We start from the raw sequence: 23147 nt of genomic DNA on the forward strand, positions 1-23147 counted from the left end.
ATATGTACCCCCATGTTTATAGCAGCACTATTTACAATAGCTAAGATCTGGAAACAGCCCAAGTGTCCATCAGTAGACGAATGAATAAAAAAGCTGTAGTACATATACACAATAGAGTACTATGCAGCTGTAAGAAAGATAGATCTCTTATCCTTTGAGACTACATGGAGGGACCTGGAAAGTATCATCCTAAATCAAACAAGCCAAACAGAGAAAGACAAGTATCATATGATCTCACTTATTTGTGGAATATAATGAACATAACAGTCTGAGGAATGGGATAGTCCCAGAGACGTGGAAGTGGGGTACAGACTGACAATCCCCAGAAGAGGGGGTGGTGGGGGAGAGATAAACCACAGAACTTATATGCATGTATGCATGAACAGTGGACATGGACAACAAACTGGGGAAAGGGCAGGGAGGGAGAGAGAGGGGGGAATCAGTGGGGGAAAAAGGAGAAACATCTGTAACAAAAATTAATTAATAAAAATAAATAAATAAATGCAAAAGGTTCAAGACAAAGAGAGAATCTTAAAAGCAGCAAGAGAAAAGTAGCCAGTTACCTACAAGGAAGTTTCCATAAGACTGTCAGATGATTTCTCAAAAGAAACTTTGCAGGCCAGAAAGGAGTGGCAAGAAATATTCAGAGTGATGAAAAGCAAGAACCTACAACCAAGATTACTCTATCCTGCAAAGCTGTCATTTAGAATTGATAGTCATATAAAAAGTTTCCCAGACAAACAAAAGTTAAAGGAGTTTGTCACCACCAAACCATTATTATATGAAATAATGAAGGGTCTTTTTGAAGAAAAAGATAAAAAATATGAACAAACAAAATGGCAATGAATACATATCTATCGACAATTGAATATACAAACAAAATGAACACGCAGGACAGAAACATTCTCATAGATACAGAGACATTTTGTTGGTTGCCAGATGGGAGGGGGGTTGGCGGAATGGATGAAAAAGGTGAAGGAATTAAGAAGTACAAATTCGTTGCTAGGCTGACAAATCTCAAAGGAAAGGGGTTGGGGAGTGGGAATAAATAAACCAAAGAACTTGTATGCATAACCAATGGACACAGAAAATAGTGTGGTAAATGGTGGGAGGGGGCGGTAGTGGGGAGAAAGGGGTCAATGGGGCAAAAATGAGGAACATCTGTAATACATTCAACAATGAAGTTTAAAAAAAAAAAAAGCCTAGTACTGGCACAAGAACAGGAATATAGATCAATGGAACAGAACAGAGAACCAAAAATCAGCCCCAGGCATTATTCTTTATTAATATTTGACAAAGGAAGTAAAAGAATACAATGAATAAAAGATAGTCACCTCAATAAATAGTATTGGGAACATTGAACAGGTACATGCAAAAAGGTGAAACTAGACTACCAACTTACACCACTCACAAGAATAATCTCAAAATGTATCAAAGATTTAAATGTAAGTCATGAAACCATAAAAATCCCATAAGAAAACATAGGCAGCAAAATTTCAGACATTTTACATGGTATAATTTTCACTGATAGATTACCTAAGGCAAGAGAAACAATGGAAAAATAAACAAATGGGACTACATCATAGTAAAAATCTTCTCACAGCTAAAGAAACCAGCATAAAACGAAGAGGGAACCCACACTTGGGAGAACATATTTGTCAATGATACATCTGATAAAGGGTTAAATTTTAAAATATATAAAATACTGATACAGCTCAACAAAAGAACGACAATCTAATTTTAAAATGTGCAGAGGACCGCAATGGACACTTCTTCAAAGAGGACATACAAATGGCCAAGAGACATACATAAAAATGCTCAACATCAGTTATCATCAGATAGATGCAAATTAAAATGACAATGTGGTACCACTTCACACCTGTGAGAATGGCTACCATCAATAAATCAGCAAACAATTGCTGGTGAGGATGTGGAGAAAAGGGAACCCTAGTACACTGTGTAAGAACGAGGCAGTGCTGAGTAACCAGAAGAGTGCAGGTTTATTGAGGGAAAGACCTGCTGGGCTACCTCTAAAGAGAAAATAGCAACTGCCTCATCCAGGTTAAGGATTTTTAAACTTAGGACTGGGGTGGGTGGTCGTTCAGCGGAGGAGTCATGGTCGTCCTTGATTGGTTGGGGCTAGGGTCTCCCGAGTTCTTGATTGGTTGGGGCTGAAGTCTCCTGAAATTTGTTTTTCTTGTCAAGAAATCGTTTGCAGTGTTGGGTGGGTTAAGGTAGTTCCCTCATTCCGTTCTGCCTGACTAGAGTGATAGGTTTTGGTTTCCTGGAATGAGAGGTTTAGGGCAAGGTTAAACCATAAGAAGCTTGGGGCATCAATATGAAAGTAAAAGATTTAAGAGGCTTGGGGCATTCATATGGAAGTTAGAGCTAACACACTGCTGGTGGGATTGCAAATTGGTACCACCGTTATGGAAAACAATATAGAATTTCTTCAAAAAAATTAAACATTGCACTACTGTTTGACCCAGTGATCCCACTCCTAGGAATATATCCTAAGAATCCAGAAACACCAATCAGAAAGAATACATGCACATCCATGTTCATGGCAGTGCTATTCACAATAGCTAAGATCTGGAAACATCCCAAGTGCCCATTAGTAGATGTGTGGATAAAAAAGCTGTGGTAAGTATACACAATGAAATACTAGGCAGCTGTAAGAGAGAAAGATCTATTACCCTTTGAGACAGCATGGAGGGACATAAACAGTATTATGCTAAGCAAAATAAGCCAGTCAGAGAAAAACAAGTATCACATGATCTCACTTATATGTGGAATCTAATGCACAAAATAAACTGATAAATAAAATAGAAACAGAAGCATGGAAACATGGAACAGATTAATGAATTTCAGAGAGATGTGGGAAGGTGGGCCTGGAAAAGATTACCCAAAGAACTTATATGCATATATGCATTACCCACAGACACAGACAATAGGGTGGTGAAGGACTAGGGTGGGAACTGTGAGGAGGGGGTCAATGGGGAAAAAAAGAGAGGGACATTTGTAGTACTCTCAACAATAAAGATTAAAAAATAAAAATAATAAAAGTGAGCAATTAACATTCCCTAGATTGGCAAACACATTCCATAACTTTTAGAAATATAGGCTTCTTTACTGGCAATACTTTCACTTTAAGAGATGCACTCCCATGGATACAGGTGTATAGTAAAATTTACTGATTTAGCAATCCACAGGTGAGCTGAATTAAACTAATTGGCTTAGATTCCTTCCAGGGGTAGGGAACCTTTTTTCTACCAAGGGCCATTAGATTTTATAACATCATTTGTGAGCCATATAGAATTATCAACTTAAAAATTAGCCTGTCCCTGGCCGGTTTGGCTCAGCGGTTAGAGCGTCGGCCTGCGGTCCCTAGAGACCCGGGTTCGGTTCCCGCTAAGGGCACGTACCTCGGTTGCAGTTTGTCCCTGGCTCTGGTCAGTCGTGCGGGTGGCAGCCCCTCGATGTGTCCCTTCACGTCGATGTTTCTCTCTCTCTCTGTTCCTCTCTCCCCCTCCTACTATACCTGAACAACAACAACAAAAAAATTAGCCTGCAATATTTGGTCAGGCATGTGATGTTAGCTGGTATTGATATTGAGGGCCTTATATGGCCTGTTCCCCACCCCTGCCAGGGCTCAGATGAGATTGTAACTCACTGATTTAGTAATTAAATTATACAGATTGGCATAGCTAGCTTAGGCTCAGATGAGATCCTTTTCCCATAGTCTACACTCCAATAGATGGTTAATTAAGATTTTTTGGAGACCAGGTAACTGTCAAAGGCAGGCAGTTTTTTTTGACAAGTCAAGAATAAAATTTCATGGCAGAGTGGGCACTCTTAATGAATGGAAATATTATTGTTGATTTCAGGGGGGAAAAAATCTCCTCCTAGGGGAGGGAGATTGGATAGCTGAGAAAATGTTTGCATCACCCCAATTTTTCCTAGCTTCCTTTTCTGTCACCAGGTCCCACGATTTGCACACAACTTTCAATGCTAGTCTCTGCAACCAGAGACTTGTGTCTTGCCCCTCCAGAGACCTTCTTGAAATGGTAATACAATTTTGCCTGGGTGTGGAGGTTGACTAACATTAGTGTTTGTCAAGCACCTTTGAGTTTAATTTATTTAACTCCACACAGGTGATTCTGATGGCCTCTGATCTTACTGGAGGCCTTCATCCCTGTGTCTGTCTGTACAAGGGATGTCTATTGTCTCCACTGTCTGAGGTAGAGAAACTTGAGTTCTTTTACCTGATTTCTAATAGTTGGGCTACTTACCTGTCACTGTCTCATTTTTTTCTAACAGCCTCAGTTCCTAAAGAGGCTTGGCAGCATGAGACAGTTTCCCTTAAGAAAGGAATGAGCATTTCCTGTAAATTTGACTGGATAGAATTTAATATCCCAAGCTCTGAGTTTAAATTCTATTTTTAGTCAGTTTCCAAAATTAGGTAACAATAACCTTTTATTTCTTTGAGCACCTGAACATTTGAGGCTTTTCTCTATTAATTATACCTGTGGAAGAAGTATTAGTTGACAAGAAATAACATTAGTATAAATTTAACAGAATAATTCTGTTTACAAAAGAACCAGCATTAGTAACAAACATTAAGTTTAAAAAACTTGATCCTCTAGACAAAAAAATTAACAAGAAAACAGGGATTCTAAATGATTCACTAGAACAAATGGGTTTAATAGATTTAATAGAGAATTACACCCCAAAACTGCAGAATTCACATTCTTCTTAAGTGCACATGGAACATTCTCAAAGATAGACCACATGTTACAACACAAACTAAGTCTCTACAAGTACAAGAAGACTGAAATAACACCAAGCATCTTCTCAGATCACATGGCATGAAACGAGAAATCAACTACAACAAAAACACGCAGACATTTGAACACATGGAGGCTAGATAGAATGTTATTAAACAATGAATGGGTTACCGAGATCAAAGAAGAAATTAAAAACTTCCTGGAAACCAATGAAAATGAACACACAACAACACAAAATTTATGGGATGCAGTGAAAGCAGTCCTGAGGGGGAGGTTCATAGCACTACAGGCCTACCTCAAGAAACAAGAAAAATTTCTAATTGACTATCTAACCTCACAACTTAAAGAACTAGAAAGCAAACAAAAAGAAAAGCCCAGAGCAAGTAGAAGAAAGGAAATAGTAAAGATCAGAGCAGAAATAAACCACAGAGACCAAAAAAACAATTCCAAAGATCAATGAAACAAAAAGCTGATTCTTTGAAAAGATAAACAAGATTGATGGACCCTTCGCTAGTCTCACCAAGAAAGAAAGACAGAGGACCCAAATAAATAAAATCAGAAATGAAAGAGGAGAAGTAACAACTGACACAACAGAAATACAAAGGATCATGAACAAATACTATGAACACTTATATGGCAACAAATTGGAAAATCTAAGTGAAATGGACAAATTTCTAGAAACACGAAGTCTCCCAAAACTAAACCAGGAAGAGACAGAAAACTTGAACAGACAAATAACAACAACAACAAAATTAAATATGTAATCAAGAAATTCCCAGCAAACAAAAGCTAGATTTAATAAATAAATTTTTCAAGGTAACAGGATACAAAATTAACATCAAGAAATTGATGGCATTCTTATACACCAATAATGAACTCACAGAAAAAGAAACTAAAAAACAATCCCATTTACCACTGTGGCAAAAAAATTAAGATACCTAGAAATAAATTTAACCAAAAAAGTAAAGGGCCTATTTGCAGAAAACTGCAGGACATTGAAAAAAGAAATAGAGGTAGATATAAAAAAAGTGGAAGCACATACCTTGTTCTAGAATTGGAAGAATTAATATCATTTAAATGTTCATACTACCCAAAGCAATCTATAGATTCAATGTAATCGTCATCAAAATACCAGTGACATATTTCACAGAACTAGAACGAATACTTCAAAAGTTCATATGGAACAAAAAAAAAATACCCAAATAGCCTCAGCAATTTAAAAAAAAAAAAAAAAAAAAAAAAGAAGAAGAACAAAGTAGGTGGGATCACAATACTGGATATCAAGTTATACTACAAAAGCACTGTAATCTAAACAGCCTGGTACTGGCACAAAAACAGGCATATATATCAATGGAACAGAACAGAGAACCCAGAAAATGACCCAAGACATTGTGCTCAATTAATATTTGACAAAGGTGGCAAGAGCATACAATGGAATAAAGACAGCCTCTTTAATAAATAGGGTTGGAAAAATTGACAGCTACATGCAAGAATGAAACTAGACCATCAACTTACACCATACACAAAAATAAACTCAAAATGGATAAAAGACTTAAATGTGACTCATGAATCCATAAAAATTCTAGAAGAAAATGTAGGCAACAAAATTTCGGACATCATACGCAGCAGAATTTTCACTGATACTGTTGTAACCCAGGAGAGTCATCCTCACTCAGACATCAAGTAATTTTGAATATTAGGAGCTTTATTACCTGCGCAGGGACTGCAGCCAACCTACACAGAGGAGAACTGCAGCCTGGAGCTCAGGGGGAGGGTTGCTTATATAGGACAGGGGTTACTCAAGAGTTTAGCAGAGCAAGCAAGCTACGTGTACAGAAGCAGATATCAGCTGTTAGTAACTGTACAAGTTGTTTGTTTTATATTTCTTAACATTTACTAAACTCTAGCCTTGAATGCCTCATTGTCCCGTCTGGCATCTCCTGATTAGTTAAGCTTATGGTCATGGCTGATCCATCTCTTCAAGAATTTTTGCAAAAACAACTTGGGCTCAAGGAACCCGGGAGAGGTTCCTTCTTCTAGCAGATGGAGAATTACTGGGTTATAACATTCCCCACTGGTTTTATGTATAGATCAAATCTTTGATCTAATGGCAACCTTTGGTAGTGAGAGGCTAGGATTAATTATTTGACAGATTGGACCCTCTCTCTTATGAAAGCTATTAATTTGTTTATTATTATAGGTCTACAGAAATAGTCCTAGAAATAGGAGTATGAGGGGGCCCGCTAGAGAAGAGTAGTGAGCCAGGAGGACCAGTTACGAAGGCCTTCAAATTAGCTATTAGAGGCCTCTTTATTTTTGGCCTGTTCTGCGAGGCGCTTCCTAAGAACCTGAATCTATTGGCATAAAAACAGCAAGCTTCCCTTAGTGTTCGAAATGCTGTAAGGTGTCAGCGAGATAATTAGAGACACACAGCAGAATTGTGAAGGAGCACTTTATATCAGCGGGCTGTGGGGGGGCATTCCCCAAATCCTCAGTAACTTGCCTTCTTTGTTGTCTGCTTTTTAAAGGCACAAACTATAGAAAAAAATTATATTTTTTTGGCGCCGCTTTTGGCATCGTTAAGGGGGGTCTGATACAGAGAAGGGGGAAAGAGGAGCTTGTTTTGTCAGGGCAGCTATTAATTTTGTTTTTTTCATGGTTCCTCTGAGTTTTCCAAGGCTATTATTAATTTTTTATTTTTATATTTTTTTGGGGGGGTTTTTAAGGCCCTTATGTTTATAAAGAAAGTCTGTTAGGGTGTGTACATGTAGTAACTGAGGGTCAGAATGGAGTTATTATATCCCCTTTGTGGTGACATTTTTAAGATTTTTCCCAATATTCTATTTCTAAGTTCTCAGTTCTACTGGAGTACAGATTTATAAAGATTTCCCTGTACAGTTATAATTAGAAAAATTAGAGTCCTGATAAATGTAAGAGTCTTATTTTTAAGGATCTGGAGAGGCTTGCATTGTCCATTCCGCTTTTTCCGCCTTCAGCCAGGAATTGTGCAGCTAGAGCAGGATGCCGTTGACCTTGACAGCCGTTGGTGCAGGCAGGATGACAGTGTATGGTCCCTTCCAGGCCGGAGTTAGTCCCTGGGTGGTGAATTTCTTTACCTATATCGAATCCCTGAGCTGGAAAGGGTGCACAGGTTTGAGGTGGGCACAGGCAGGGCATCACAGATGTGTTTATGGATGGCCTTCTGGGAAAATTGCAGAGCCTGTAAGAACTGTAAGAGGGTGAGGGGGAGCAGAGTGGTCCAGTTTTCACCGGTTTTTAAAGTAAATTTGGTTAAGGATATTTTTGTTATTAAGGTGGAGCCATTGTCTGATCTAAGGGTCAGGAGTAGCCTAAACCTGTTACTTTCTATATTATATTCTAGACTGTTATTGTATTACTAGGGGCAAGCTCTCCCCTCTCAGTGTCCTATCTTTTTCCCTTCTTGAGTATTCTTCCAATGTCCTGTCTTCCTGTAATATGTATGTCCCTTTCTTTTATCTTTCCTTATCTTTTTATTTATAATCCTTCTCTTTTTATTTCTTTCCTGTCTATAACTTATATAGACCCTCTGTGACTTATACAATCCTTCTTCAACTTACATAGACCCTCTGCGACTTTCTTAGTGCCTCTGACATGAACCTGAGAGCTTGCTTAATCTATTTACTGTCTGCATATCCCCTAGCTTTTCTTCTCCTTTCCCTACTTAGACCTGCTTCCTTCTGCCTTCTCCTTTTCCCTGTGACCTTACTGAACATTGCCCGCCTCTCAGGAGTTCAGTAAGCTTGGTGTAACCTAAGTGGGTAGTCTGGTGCAGCTGGTTGACTAAAGTCCGACCTAGAGCCTCTGGGATTAATAATTTCCCATCCGACAGTATTTACCATCCATTGCTTTTTTTCATGGCTTGTTTTTGCTTGGTTAAGTCATTTTCTGACCCAGTGTAAGTAGGAGTCAGAGGCAAACTTGGGTTTGGCATGGTGACTGATATCTGGAGAGGTCTCCACTGGTTTAGGGCCATCTGTCGAGCTTCCTTATTTGCAGCACAGTTTCCCCTTGTCTCATCAGAGAGCCTGGATTAGGGCTATGAGTTCAGCCCCTTGGGCTGAAGTTCCTCTGTTTAATGACTGAGTCCAAATGACACGGTCCAGAGTTACTACTGCTGTCCCAGCATACCTGATTTCTTCCTGGACATAGCTGCTCCCGTCCGTGAACAATACCTCATCTGATGATGGCAGTGGGTCATCCTTGAGGTCTGGGCGGCTGTCTGCAGTGTCGATTGCCTCCAGGCAGTCCTGCAGAGGTTTCTCCGGGTCATCATCTGGAGGCAGGCTGGCAGGATTGATGGCAATATCCTGGGGAACTTGATGTGGAGGCTGGCCTGGAGTGGCAGTGGCCAGCAATTGAATGATCTCTGGAGGAGATCACGTTCGAGTAGGGGATATGGGCATTCCGGCAGGAACAGAAACAAATGAGTCACAGTATTTTTTCCAAGGTCTATAGTCCTCTTTGAAGTCTAGGGGTAGGTTAGGGTCCTATTGGCTCGGTCAGGACTGAGTCTGCTGCACCAGTGTCTACCAGGAAACTACCTAGTTTGTTCCCTATTGTCTTGTATTATTCTGGGCTCCAGAGGGCTCAGCTGGAAGGAGCCCTAGCCCTGTCATTTTCCTAAATTAAGGATGGCTTTTCATTTTGTTTCTCTACACCTGACTTTGCCCTTGTCTTTTCTATTCCTAATCGGGACCTAGGCCTGCTATCCTGACCCTTCCTCATGTTTCCCTTCCTAGGGTGACCCTATTCTGTGTGTCCTGTTTCCCTTAAGTCTGCTATTATTACCTTTGCTAATTCAGCCAATTGGGCCAATAGGCCTAACAAGAGAACACGGTGAAATGTGTCTAAGGAAGCCCTTCCCCCAACAGTATCACAGTCAGAGGAATGGGAACATTTCCCCTGACCCCAGGTTTACAAAAGGATGCAGGAAAGGGGAGCAACATCCTAACACATATGTTTATGCGGGGCAGAGTGTTTTTTAACTTTCTAAGAGTATTTTGTACCCGTGCCTGGAATTCCTATATTTAACTCCCTGAAGTTCAGAGAAGCCTGTTGGAAACTAGTTGCTACCAAACCTGCTGCAGAGGAGCAGCCCAGGCTGGCATTGAAAGCATTAACAGATCCAAATTCATCTTCTAGCTTTTCTGTAATAACCCAAAATAGGCAAACTCAGGTTAATTAACATTTTAGTATATCCTCAAGAGGGGTCCTGAAGGACAAGATATAATTTCCTCGGGGGCTGGGAGGAGTTAACTGTCCTTCAAGGGCAGGCGGAGGCATTGTTAACAAAACTGTTTTTCCTTTCATTTGAACCTCTGGACATTGACATTTTTAATCCAAATATCAATGTATACCTTTGATCAGGGTGGGGAACCCGTACATAATGGACCGCATAGCAAACAAAAGACTCAAGTCAAAAGACCCTTCGGATGGCTAATTAACTCGGAATGTTGGCCACTCCAACTCACAGAGGGTCTGGAGGTCCCCAGGATTGGCTGGTGCTCTGTAGCCTTGGGATCTCCTGGAAAAGTCAGAAAAGTTAGCAAGAATGCATTCAAGGGGGGTACGGGGCGTTGACGGTCCTTGTCTCATTCTACTGAAAGCAAAACAGTTAGAGCAGCAGAGAACATGGAACACAAATAGACAGACAACCGCGGTCAAAACACAAAATACTAATTTCTGAACAGACGCACCCGAAAGTGCCAGATGGAAACCCACCGGGTTTCCTGCACCCGAAAGTGCCAGATGGAAACCCACCGGGTTTCCTGCACCCGAAAGTGCCAGATGGAAACCCACCGGTTTCCTGCACCTGAAAGTGCCAGATGGAAACCCACCGGGTTTCCTGCACCCGAAAGTGCCAGATGCACCCGAAAGTGCCAGATGGAAACCCACCGGGTTTCCTGCACCCGAAAGTGCCAGATGGAAACCCACCGGGTTTCCTGCACCCGAAAGTGCCAGATGCACCCGAAAGTGCCAGATGGAAACCCACCGGGTTTCCTGCACCCGAAAGTGCCAGATGCACCCGAAAGTGCCAGATGGAAACCCACCGGGTTTCCTGCACCCAAAAGTGCCAGACGCACCCGAAAGTGCCAGATGAAAACCCACCGGGTTTTCTGCACCCGGAAGTGCCAGATGCACCCGAAAGTGCCAGATGAAAATCCACCGGTTTCCTGCACCCGAAAGTGCCAGATGGAAACCCACCGGTTTCCTGCACCCGAAAGTGCCAGATGGAAACCCACCGGTTTCCTGCACCCGAAAGTGCCAGATGGAAACCCACCGGTTTCCTGCACGCGAAAGTGTCAGATGAAAACCCACCGGTTTCCTGCACCCGAAAGTGCCAGACGCACCCGAAAGTGCCAGATGCACCCGAAAGTGCCAGATTAAAACAGATTGGTACCAATTTCAGAACAGATGGAAACCCACCAGTTTCCCAGGTCAGGAGTCGGCGTCCCGACCCTGAGGGGGAAGTGCGGTTGAGCGGCGTCCCGCCCGCAACAATCCCAGAACGCTCCGGAGCTACCGAACAGAAAACAGATGGAAGGGGAAATCCCTTACCCAGATCCTCGAGGCTGAAGTCTTAGTCCGAATTAGCCGAATCAAAGCCAGAACAAATGTAGGTGCGGAGGGCAGGGCGAGGAGGCAGCTCTCCGCGTAGTCTGAGGAGGTCGGCCCCATGGAAAAGGGGGACCTCGCGGCTGATCTCGCTGGGACCTCCAAATGTTGTAACCCAGGAGAGTCATCCTCACTCAGACATCAAGTAATTTTGAATATTAGGAGCTTTATTACCTGCGCAGGGACTGCAGCCAACCTACACAGAGGAGAACTGCAGCCTCGAGCTCAGGAGGAGGGTTGCTTATATAGGACAGGGGTTACTCAAGAGTTTAGCAGAGCAAGCAAGCTACGTGTACAGAAGCAGATATCAGCTGTTAGTAACTGTACAAGTTGTTTGTTTTATATTTCTTAACATTTTCTAAACTCTAGCCTTGAATGCCTCATTGTCCCATCTGGCATCTCCTGATTAGTTAAGCTTATGGTCATGGCTGATCCATCTCTTCAAGAATTTTTGCAAAAACAACTTGGGCTCAAGGAACCCGGGAGAGGTTCCTTCTTCTAGCAGATGGAGAATTACTGGGTTATAACAATACATCACCTAAGGCAACAGATATAAAGGAAAAAAAGAACACATGGGACTGCATCAAACTAAAAAGCTTCTGCACAGCAAAAGAAACAATCATCAAAATGGAAAGGCAACCCACTGTATGGGAGAACATCATTGCCAATGATGTATCAGATAAGGGGTTAATTTCCAATATATATAGAGTGCTCATACAACTCCACAAAAGGAAGACAAAGAACCCAATAAAAAAAAAAATGGGCAGAGGAGCTGAATAGACACCTCTCCAAACAGGACATACAAATGGCCAAAAGACATATGGAGAAATGCTCAATATCACTAATAATCATCAGAGAGATGCAAATTAAAACAACAATGAGGTATCACCTCACACCTGTTAGAATGGCCACCAAAAACAAATCATCAAACAAGTGTTGGCGAGGGTGTGGAGAAAAGGGGACTCTAATACACTGCTGGTGGGAATGCAGACTGGTGCAGCCACTCTGGAAAACAATATGGTGTTACCTCAAAAAATTAAAAATTGAACTTCCATTTGACCCAGTGATCCCACTGCTAGGAATATACCCTAAGAAGCCTGAAACACCAATCAGGAAGAACATATTTACCCCCATGTTCATAGCAGCACAATTTACAATAGCTAGGATCTGGAAACAGCCCAAGTGTCCATCAGTAGACGAATAGATAAAAAAGCTGTGGTACATATACACAATGGAGTACTATGCAGCGGTAAGAAAGAAAGATCTCTTATCCTTTGAGAGGACATGGAGGGACCTGGAAAGTATTATCCTAAGTGAAAGAAGCCAAGCACAAAAAGACAAATACCACATGATCTCACTTATATACGGAATATAATGAACATAACAGTCTGAGGAATACAGTAGACCCAGAAGCATGGAAGTAGGGCACAGACTGACATCCCTCAGAAGAGGGGGTGGGGAGGGGGTGGGAAGAGATAAACCACAGAACTTATATGCATGAATGCATGACCAATGGACATGAACAACTAAGCCGGGGATGGGGTGAGGGTGGGGTGGGGAGGGGGGTGCCAATGGGGTAAAAAAAAGGAAAATATCTGTAACAAAAAATAAATAAAAAATTTATTTAAAAAATAATAAAATAAATAAATAAATAAATAAATAAATAAATAATCTTTTACATGACACAAAATTTTTCAAGAAAAAAATGAGTAATAAAAAGAAAAATTAATTTGGGAAAAAAGAAAAATGGGTAGAGGACCTAAAGAGACACCTCTCCAAACAGGACATACAAATGGCCAAGAAACATATGAAGAAATGCTCAATGTCACTAATCATCAGAGAGATGCAAAGTAAAACGAGTTATCACCTCACACCTGTCAGAATGGCTACCATCAACAAATCACCAAACAACAAGTGCTGGCAAGGGTATGGAGAAAAGAGGACTCTAGTACACTACTGGTGGGAATGCAGACTGGTGCAGCCACTATGGAAAACACTATGGTGTTACCTCGAAAAGTTAAAGATTGAACTGTCATTTGACCCAGTGATCCCACTTCTAAGAATATATTCTAAGAAGCCTGAAACACCAATCAGACAGAATATATGTATCCCTATGTTCATGGCAGCACTATTTATAATCACTAAGATCTGGAAACAGCCCAAGTTTCCAACAATAGATGAGTGGATAAAATAGCTGTGGTACATATACACAATGGAATACTATGCAGCTGCAAGACAGATAGATCTCTTATCTTTTGGGATGACATGGAGGGACCTCAAGAGTATTATGCTAAGTGAAATAAGCCAATCAGAGAAAGACAAATACCACATAATCTCACTTTTTTGTGGAATAGAATGAACAACGTGGACTGATGAATGAAATAGACCCAGAGACAGAAAGGAGTATTGTTCAGACTGACAAACCTCAGAGGAGGGAGGCTGTGGGGGGATGGATGAGATGAACCAAAGAATCTATATGCATGTATGCATAACCAATGGACACAGACAACAATGCTGGGGGTGGGGGATGGGGAGGAGAGTGTCTAGGGGAAAAAAGGAGAAACATCTGTAACAAAAATAGGTTAATAAAACTTGGGGGGGGAAGAGTTTTATATTTATAACTCTTACATTTATGTTTATCATTCATTTTGAGTTTATTTTGGGGTATGTTAAGAAGGGGGTCCATCCAGAGAGTATTACGCTGAGTGAAATAAGTCAGACAGAAAAATATGAATACCATATAATTTCCCTTATATTTGGAATCTAAAGAACAAAACAAATGAACAAACAGAACAAAAACAGACTCAAAGATGCAGAGAACAAATTGATGGTTGCCAGAGGGGAGGGGGCCCCTGTTGGAGGGACAGGTGAAAAAGGTGAAAAGATGCCCTGGCCAGTTTGGCTCAGCGGTTAGAGCGTCGGCCTGCGGTCCGGAGAGACCCTGGTTCGGTTCCCGCTACGGGCACGTACCTCGGTTGCAGTTTGTCCCCGGCCCTGGTCGGTCGTGCGGGTGGCAGCCACTCGATGTGTCCCTTTCACATCAATGTTTCTCTCTCTCTCTCTGTTCCTCTCTCTCCCTCCCACTCTATCTGAACAAAAAATGGAAAAATGTCCTCGGGCGAGGATTAAAAAAAAAAAAAAGGAAAAATATCCTCGGGTGAGGATTAAAAAAAAAAAAAAAAGTGAAAAGATTAAGAAGTATAAATTGATAGTTACAAAATGGTCACTGGGATATAAAATTCAGCATAGAAAATATAGTCAATAATATTGTAATAACTATGTATGGTGCCTAGTGGAAACCTGAATTATCAAAGGATCACTTTGTAAATGATAAAATCACCTAACCACTATGCTGTACACCTAAAACTAATATAAAATAATACTAAATGTCAACTGTAATTGAAAAATCACCTAACCACTATGCTGTACACCTAAAACTAATATAAAATAATACTAAATGTCAACTGTAATTGAAAAAATAAAATAAGTCAGGCCAGTGTGGCTCATTGGTTGAGTGTTGACCCATGCACCAAGAGGTTGCTGATTCGATTCCCGATCAGGACACATGCCCAGGATTTGGGCCAGATCCCCAGTGCGGGGCATGCAGGAGGTGGCCAATTGATGTTCACTCTCATCGATGTTTCTATCTCTCTGTCTCTCTCTCTCACTTCCTCTCTCTCTAAAATCAATAAAGGGAACAAAAATTTAAATTAAATAAATTTAAAAAAAAAAAAAGACTTGAAGCACTTTAGTCTGTATAACTTTCTTATAACTTATATCCAAGTAAGATGTCTGCCAGGGGTGGGACTTTTACCCCTAAGCAAGATAACCACCAAAGTGACTTCAATGACAACTTCTGCCCTTAAGCAAAATGGCATCCCTCGAGCTGCCTCCCCTCCAAGCTTAGAGGGAGAGAGTCCGATAAGTCCGTGCGCGGGCCCTTTAGGGAGCTGCCTGGGGTTCCAGCCGCTTCAGCTTCCCTGAGCCTCAGTTTCCGCTGTTTTTTTCCAGCCAGAAGTTATGGGGAAGAACTGAGCTGTTTGGCACTGGAGCGAGGGCTGGAGAGGGGGCTTTCTCGGGGACAAACGTGCTGTAAGAGGCCTTTGTTCCTTCGGTGAGCCCTTCCCGGGGGCGGCAGACAGCCACCATATCTGGGACTCCAGCAACTTGCTTAACCAGAGGATTGGCCGGTCTTGGATCCTGCTTCAGGTTTTTCCTAAATTCTTTCAAACAAGCAGCATCTGTTCTCAGCGAGCCCCATACCTCTCATTAAATAATACACTGAAACAAACACAGGGAGGCAGCCAAAATGAGGAGACAAAGAAACAGGTCCCAAATGAAAGAACAGAACAAAACCCCAATAAAAGAACTAAACGAAAGGGAAATAAGCAACCTAACAGATAATGAGTTCAAAATACTGCTTATAAGGATGCTCAATGAGCTTAGTGAGAACCTCAGTGAACTTAGGGAGGGCCTCAAGAGCATAAAAAAGGACCAGTTAGAAATCATGGATACACAGTTAGAATTGAAGGAGGCATTAACTGAAATAAAGAATAATTTACACAGATTCAATAATAGAGTATGTAAATCCAAGGAGCAAACCGTCGATTTGGAATATAAGGAAGCAAAAAATGCCCAATCAGAACAGCAAAAAGAAAAAAGAATCCAAAAAAATGAGGATAGTGTAAGGAGCCTCTGGGACAACTTCAAGCGTGCCAACATTCGCATCTTGGGGGTGCCAGAAGGAGGAGAGAGAGAACAAGAAATCGAAAACCTGTTTGAAACAATAATGGCAGAAAACTTTCCTAACTTGGTGAAGGAAACAGACATACAAGTCCAGGAAGCACAGAGTCCCAAACAAGATGAACCCCAAGAGGCCCACACCAAGACACATCATCATCAAAATGCAAAAGGTTCAAGACAAAGAGAGAATCTTAAAAGCAGCAAGAGAAAGGCAGCTAGTTACCTACAAGGGAGTTCCCATTAGGCTGTCAGCTGATTTCTCAAAAGAAACTTTGCAGGCCAGAAGGGAGTGGCAAGAAATATTCAGAGTGATGAAAAGCAAGAACCTACAACCAAAATTACTCTATCCTGCAAAGCTGTCATTTAGAATCGACATATAAAAACTTTCCCAGACAAAAAAAAGTTAAAGGAGTTCATCGCTACCAAACCGATATTATGTGAAATGATGAAGGGTCTTTTTGAATAAAAAGATAAAATGTATGAACAAACAAAATGGCAATGAATATATATCTATCAACAATGGAATCTACAAACAAACAAAATGAACAGATAGAACAGAAACATTCTCATAGATACAGAGAACATTTTGTTGGTTGCCAGTTGGGAGGGGGGTTGGGGGAATGGGTGAAAAAGGTGAAGGGATTAAGAAGTACAAATTCATTGCTAGACTGACAAACCTCAAAGGGAAAGGGGTTGGGGGGGTGGGAAGAAATAAACCAAAGAACTTATATGCATAACCAATGGACACAGACAATAGTGTGGGAAAAGGTGGGATGGGGGTGGGAGTGGGGAGGAGGGAGTCAATGGGGGAAAAATGTGGAACATCTGTAATACATTTTACATCCAACAATAAAGATTTGAAAAAATAAATAAATAAAAAATAAAGTGTTTGTTTCATGGTAGAGTTGGGTCCAGGGTAGCATTAGGCTAATTGCAGTCCATCAGTCCATTGTGTGTAGGGACCTCATGGCTGTGGGCCATGTGGGTGAATGCAGAGAAGCCAAGAGAGTGAACCCCCTGCAACAAGAGTCCCAATAATCCCATAGGAACCAAGAGAGGAAACTCCTTTGTTTAGGAGCTTATGTATCTGGACTCTACAAGCCACTGCCTACTCTGGCAAATGACCTGTTCCCAGGTGTGACTGACAAGCAAGTACCTTCCCTATTTCACCCAGACTTTACTGGGCATACATCTAAATAGCAGCTTTCTGGCAAAGGTGCACAAATGACATGCCCATAATATGTGGCCTTCTCCTTACTTATTTCCAATTGTTAATAACTAGGCTCATTAAAATAGTATCAGATCCATTAAATTAAGAGGGCTTCACAGTGAAGGAGACAGCAGTATATAAAAGCAGTGTGCGTAAAAGAGGCTATGTAGGTACACATCAGTTCCAGGGGACACCAGACCATATGGTGAAGCCACTTTAGGTACCTTCGTAGTTGCCAGATATGCTAACCTAAAAATAAAGGCCTTTCAAAGTTAAAGGCAGTAACCATTTATTGAGATAATAGAAATAGCTATTTGCGAATCAATAATTCAAGGAGAAACCCATATAATGTTCTGATTTGGAGACAAAGGCAATGGGCATTTATAATAAAGGAAAGAGAAACAATTACATCAGTAGAAGGAAGGCATTTCTGTTGGTGCAGATAACATAACAGTGATGTTAATTCTAAACAATGTTTTTAATTTTCAGTCAAATAGTCATCAGTCCAGTAGTTATTATATCTGCTTTCTTGTTAGCTCTGCAAATAGTTTTTGGGGGGCACAATGTTGCTTTTGGCCCAATCCAAAAGTTCTTCTTCTCTGTTTTAACATTTCAAAAGTTCAAGACTTAAGATGTGCAAGGCTGTTCCTCTGGCAGCTCCAACTAAATTTTAAAGTGGCTCCACTGCCTTGGCCAGTTTGGCTTAATGGTTAGAGTGTTGGCCTATGGACCAATGAGTCACAGGTTCTATTCTGGTTAAGGGCATGTACCTCAGTTGTGATTTGTCCCCGGCCCTGGTTGGGGTTGTGCAGGACGCAGCCACTCGATGTGTCCCCTTCAGGTTGATGTTTCTCTCTCTCTCTCTTCCTCTCTCTCCCTCCCACTCTATCTGAACAAAAGTGGAAAAATGTCCTCAGGTGAGGATAAAAAATAAAAATAAAAAAATAAAGTGGCTCCACTTTTTGTTTATTTATTTTGACAAATAAAAGGTATCACTTACCTTTTTTTTTATTATAAAAGTAATACATGTTCATTTTAGAAAATCAGGAAGTGGATGACATAACAATAACAACATTACACTTTTACACTTACCCTCATCTCTGTTTATACCTACCAGGCTTCTTCCTTCCAGATAAATAAATAGGGAAAACACTTATTAATCAGTAAAACTTATAAAGTTAAGAAGTTTATTTAGCTTTATATAAGTTAAGCATTTATATGTATCCTATAGTATATTGTTTTATAACCTTGTCAAATATTCACCTTTATAATAATATTTATCATTTACCTTCTGTCTTAAATATCTTTAATAAACACAAGGGATTTCACACTTCTTGAAAAGATTTCCTTAGAGGTCAGTGGGTTGCTTCCAGCAGGGTCCTTAGAAATTCATCTATTCTCCCACCCATCTCCACCTAACCTGAGCAAGTCACAGAGAGTGCATACTTGGAGTAGAGGTCAGGGACCTTGCTGGTGAGAGACACATCTTCTGTCTTGAGTCATAGAGACCCTGACTGGTGGCTGAGGTCCTATTGTGTGGTGGACCTGAGCTGGACCTGCACATCTGACTCTGGACCAGCCATTTGTCCTGTCAGAGAGGCTCTTCCTGTGAGGTAGAGACAATAATACCTCCCTCTGGAGTGGTTGTAAAGATGAACTAATATGTGTGAAAACAACAGTCCAAGTCTTCAGAAATCTGTGTCCCAGTGCTCTCCTTTTTCTAATCTCATTTTTTATTCCACCCTCTGTTCCTCTCTTCATAGATGCTGAGAGAAAGGGACCTGGGATGTCCAAAGGCTGTTACTCTTCCCCTTTGTCTTCCTTGACTTACATGATATTTGGCTCTTCATAGCTAAAATGATAAGACAGTGTGTCTGATTAGATTCAGCTCTATGCAGTAGAAAACCTAAATCACACAGTACCTATGTATGAGCCAAGTGGTGTGCTGCTGGCATGATTCTTCCCAATGTCATCAAGGCCCCAGATGCCTTCTTTCTCTCTGTCTCACCCTTCTTTGCATGATGCTTCCATACTGAATGTCACTCCTTGGCTTAGGAAACTCCAGCATCATGCTTACATTTTAGGCAGGAAAGAGGAAGAAAGGGCAAAAGGTGAATGCTGACTGCCAGAGCTCCTTTCTTGGAGGCCTATCAATGTTAAGTAACATTCAAACCTATGGAGAATTTTTGTGAGTTCATTTGAGCCAAACTTTCAACAATTGTACAGAAGCAAAGTCTCAACAGATTGAGATAATGCTCCAGAGAATGGCAGTTTTGAACCTTATTTTATGCATTACAATCAAAAGAGAAGATGAAAGTGGGTTACATGAAATCCATTGGTGATAGATTAGGAAGGTGGGAGAAAGCAAAGTGGGGAAACTTCTGGGATTAGAGGAAAAGTAAAATGATAGACATATACATCTTTTACATAGATGGGTATAGGATAGTTAACAGTCAACAATTAACATGATAATAATAACAATGAGAGGATTTATAGTCTCCACTGCTGCATTGGTTGTGACCTGACAGGTCTGGGAAAAGGGTAGTTACCATGACATTACTAAGGAATGTTACCGTAGAGGCAAAAGAAAATAGACAGGCTTAGTTAAGGTAAAGATTGACTTTTGTCAGGGAAGATTGTAGCCTAGGACATGACTATATACTATAAACTGCTTTTAGTAAAAAAGTTAATTTCAGACCATCCTTTGTGGTTACTTTAGGTCTCTGAATTAGCAAGGCTGCCACAAAGACCTACCCTGAGCTTGTCAGGTTAGCATGTGGCCCTTTTCATCTGCAAGCCTCATTACACTTCCCTGGCCAGATGGGGTCCCACAGACACATCTATTTGCAGTAAGGCTGGAAAAAGTCATTGTTTAGTGGAATCAAATTACAATTCCTCTTACTATGAGGAGGGTGCTGATTGTGTAGGAAACCATGGAAACTTCTGCCACACATTGGCCTGGAGGACAAACTGACAATGGTAGGAAAAATTGGGGGGTTTTGAAGGATGATGGGGAGGTTTTGAGGAGCCTGGACCTGGAGAGGGGCAGAGTTTCTGCTTCTTGTAGCTCAAACAAGTGGATTGTATGAGAAGCACACCCCACTGTGCTCAAAGGAATTAGGCTTACCCAGGTCACACATGACAACTGAAATCCTTAAAGGCCACATAGTCCCAGAAATGCTGATTGACAAGGAAACAGATTATTTTTCCTTCTTAAATATTTTTTGGAGTATATACCGCATATCTTTCCCAGATCTTCTGCCTGCTAGTTTTATTGCTGTAAGGGACCCTCTAGGACAATTCAGGGGGCCCGGCACCCTCTGATTAATTTCCATCCAGTCTTATTATTTCTTTTGCTTTTTCTTTCAAAGGGAAAAGATAAGGATTTGCCTTCTTGTGACCATTGCCTAAGCCACATGCCCAAGGTCTTGTGTGTCCATTCCCAGGAGATTCTTTTGTAGACCCCAAAAATGATTTCACCTATTGAGAAGGGCTCCTGGTGGCTAACTGGGCTCAAATTTATAGATAGAGACTAGCAGTCATTTCTAAACAGGAGCCTCTCATAGAAGCCATGCTTCAGGGAAACGCCTGCACTAAACCACCTGCTGCTTGCTTTTAACTGCCTTCCTGCACTGTGTTTCTGCCATCTCAGGCAGCCTTTATAAAGGAGCTCCTGGAATCATATTTCAACCAATAGGGCTGAGACTTTCTCTGTCCAATTAAAGCTGCATAGCAATATCCTCCATTATTATCTTCACTGACCAATCAGAGTGGTGCCACTCTAACCAATCAAAACAGTGTTTTCTGAACCAATCAAATTGTGAGGATTTGTACTTCTCCTTTGCATGAAGATGGACCAATCAGGGGCCAGGGGTGGGGATTTCTCTCTATATTAATCAGCTCCCCTTGGTTCAGAGAATGCACTTCCCCTTTCCATCAAAGACTGAAGGTTCTGTTTCCAGGTTGGATCATTAAAACAGAATGGAGCAGAGCAGGAGAAGTGGAACAGAGCAGAGCTGTCTAGTCAGAAGGCCTCTTCATCCAAGGGCTTCCTCATAGCCATGCTGTTTCACATCTATACCGTATCATAACTGAGCTGTAATAATATTGACCTGTTCCACAGTTGAGCTGTTTGCACTGAATAAAGTTTCCTCCTTCAATGCACCACAAATTAGGAATTCTTATTGGTGTTGAATTGGTGCCAACCAACACCATTTGACATGCAGCACACCTATAGTAAAAGCAGAGGATTTTATCTGATATGTTATCAGTCTGGCAGCTGGAACAGAGAGACCTAACACGACTGTGGCTAAATAAGATGGTTTACTTTTCATTCACTCAAAAGTTAAAATGGGTGGTGTTTTGGGTCTGCTGCAGCAAATACATACTCACAGGGATTCAGTTTTCTATTCTGTCATCCTACCATCGTCAACACTTTGCTCCTAGCTCCCAGTTGAAGATAGTGTCTTGGCTCTAGTCAGGAAAGAGGAAAAGAGAAGGGGATGGTAAGCTTCTTTCTTTTTAGAATGAAACTAAGAAGTTATATATATCACCTTCCTTCACCTTCACACCTCCCCCACACACACCAGAATTTGGTTCCCTTAGGTGAGAGAAGATTGGGAAATGCAATGACAGCCAAAAACTTACATGTTCACTAAGAAGGGTCTTCCTTTTCTGGGTTTGAGCAATATGGCAAAACCTGTCAAAGACTCTCCTTGGAGTTAATGTTCACTTGCTTTTCAATGTTTCTTTTTAGGAAAGAGCAGAAATCCATCATAATTCTAAAGAGGGTGGGTGAATGGCAATCAGGCCTCACCTAGGCCCTAAATGCCATCCCAGCTCAGTGTGGGACAGCCACTTTGGCCTCCACAATGCCGTGCAGTGGGCAGGAGTGAGGTCAGGTAATAAAAGGACACTGGGCTTCTGCTTAAGCTTGGAGCATGAAGCTGTGTGGAGCTGCCATGTAAGAAGTCAGATAACCCAGAGACTGCCTTGCTAGAGAGGTCACAGCCATCTGACTTAGCCAGTTTTTATATCCAGGCCAGGAACCTTAGATGTCCACAACCCTGCAACTGTGTGGTACACCCCAAGTAACAACTCCCAAGATGAGATCTTCCTGAGTTTCTAACCTATAAATAGTGAGAAAATGAAAATTTCTGTTTTAAGCTAAGTTTTGGGGCAATTTGTTAAATGAAAATGTGTTCTGTCATTATGTAACCAGAAGGGAGTGTTTAAACAAGTATTTTGAAAATAAGAATTTTCAAATATTTACTCATCAATCCCCAGGGGTGAGGACACTGTTACTTAGGAGACTTGATCTATGATTAGGGTGGAAGTGGTCCTTGAATTGATGGATGTAAATACCTTGTTTTTACTCCCAAAACTTCTTTCAATTTTATATTCTAAGTATTACTCTGGTTTTTATTAAAAAAAAAATTTTTAATCCATAGAGAAGTTGAAAGATTAGTACCAAGAAGACTCATATGCCTCCCACTGAGATAATACAATAAATATTTTGCCATATGGCAAATAGATATAATTTAATATATCATTTGACAAAAAGTTGCAGAACAAATATTTTTAAATAACCTTTTCCTGATCATGTAAAATACAGAAAAAGAAAAGGAAGTTCATCTAAAACCCCACTGTTGAACTGTACTGATTTTTGCTTGCCCTGCAGAGCAAGTTCTCATCTGAATTTGATTTCCATTGAGCAGGGTTGCCCTCTACTGTTGGATGGGTGAATTGCC

The sequence above is a fragment of the Molossus molossus genome, unplaced genomic scaffold (assembly GCF_014108415.1).
Source record: "Molossus molossus isolate mMolMol1 unplaced genomic scaffold, mMolMol1.p scaffold_m16_p_4, whole genome shotgun sequence".
Lineage (NCBI taxonomy): Eukaryota > Metazoa > Chordata > Mammalia > Chiroptera > Molossidae > Molossus > Molossus molossus.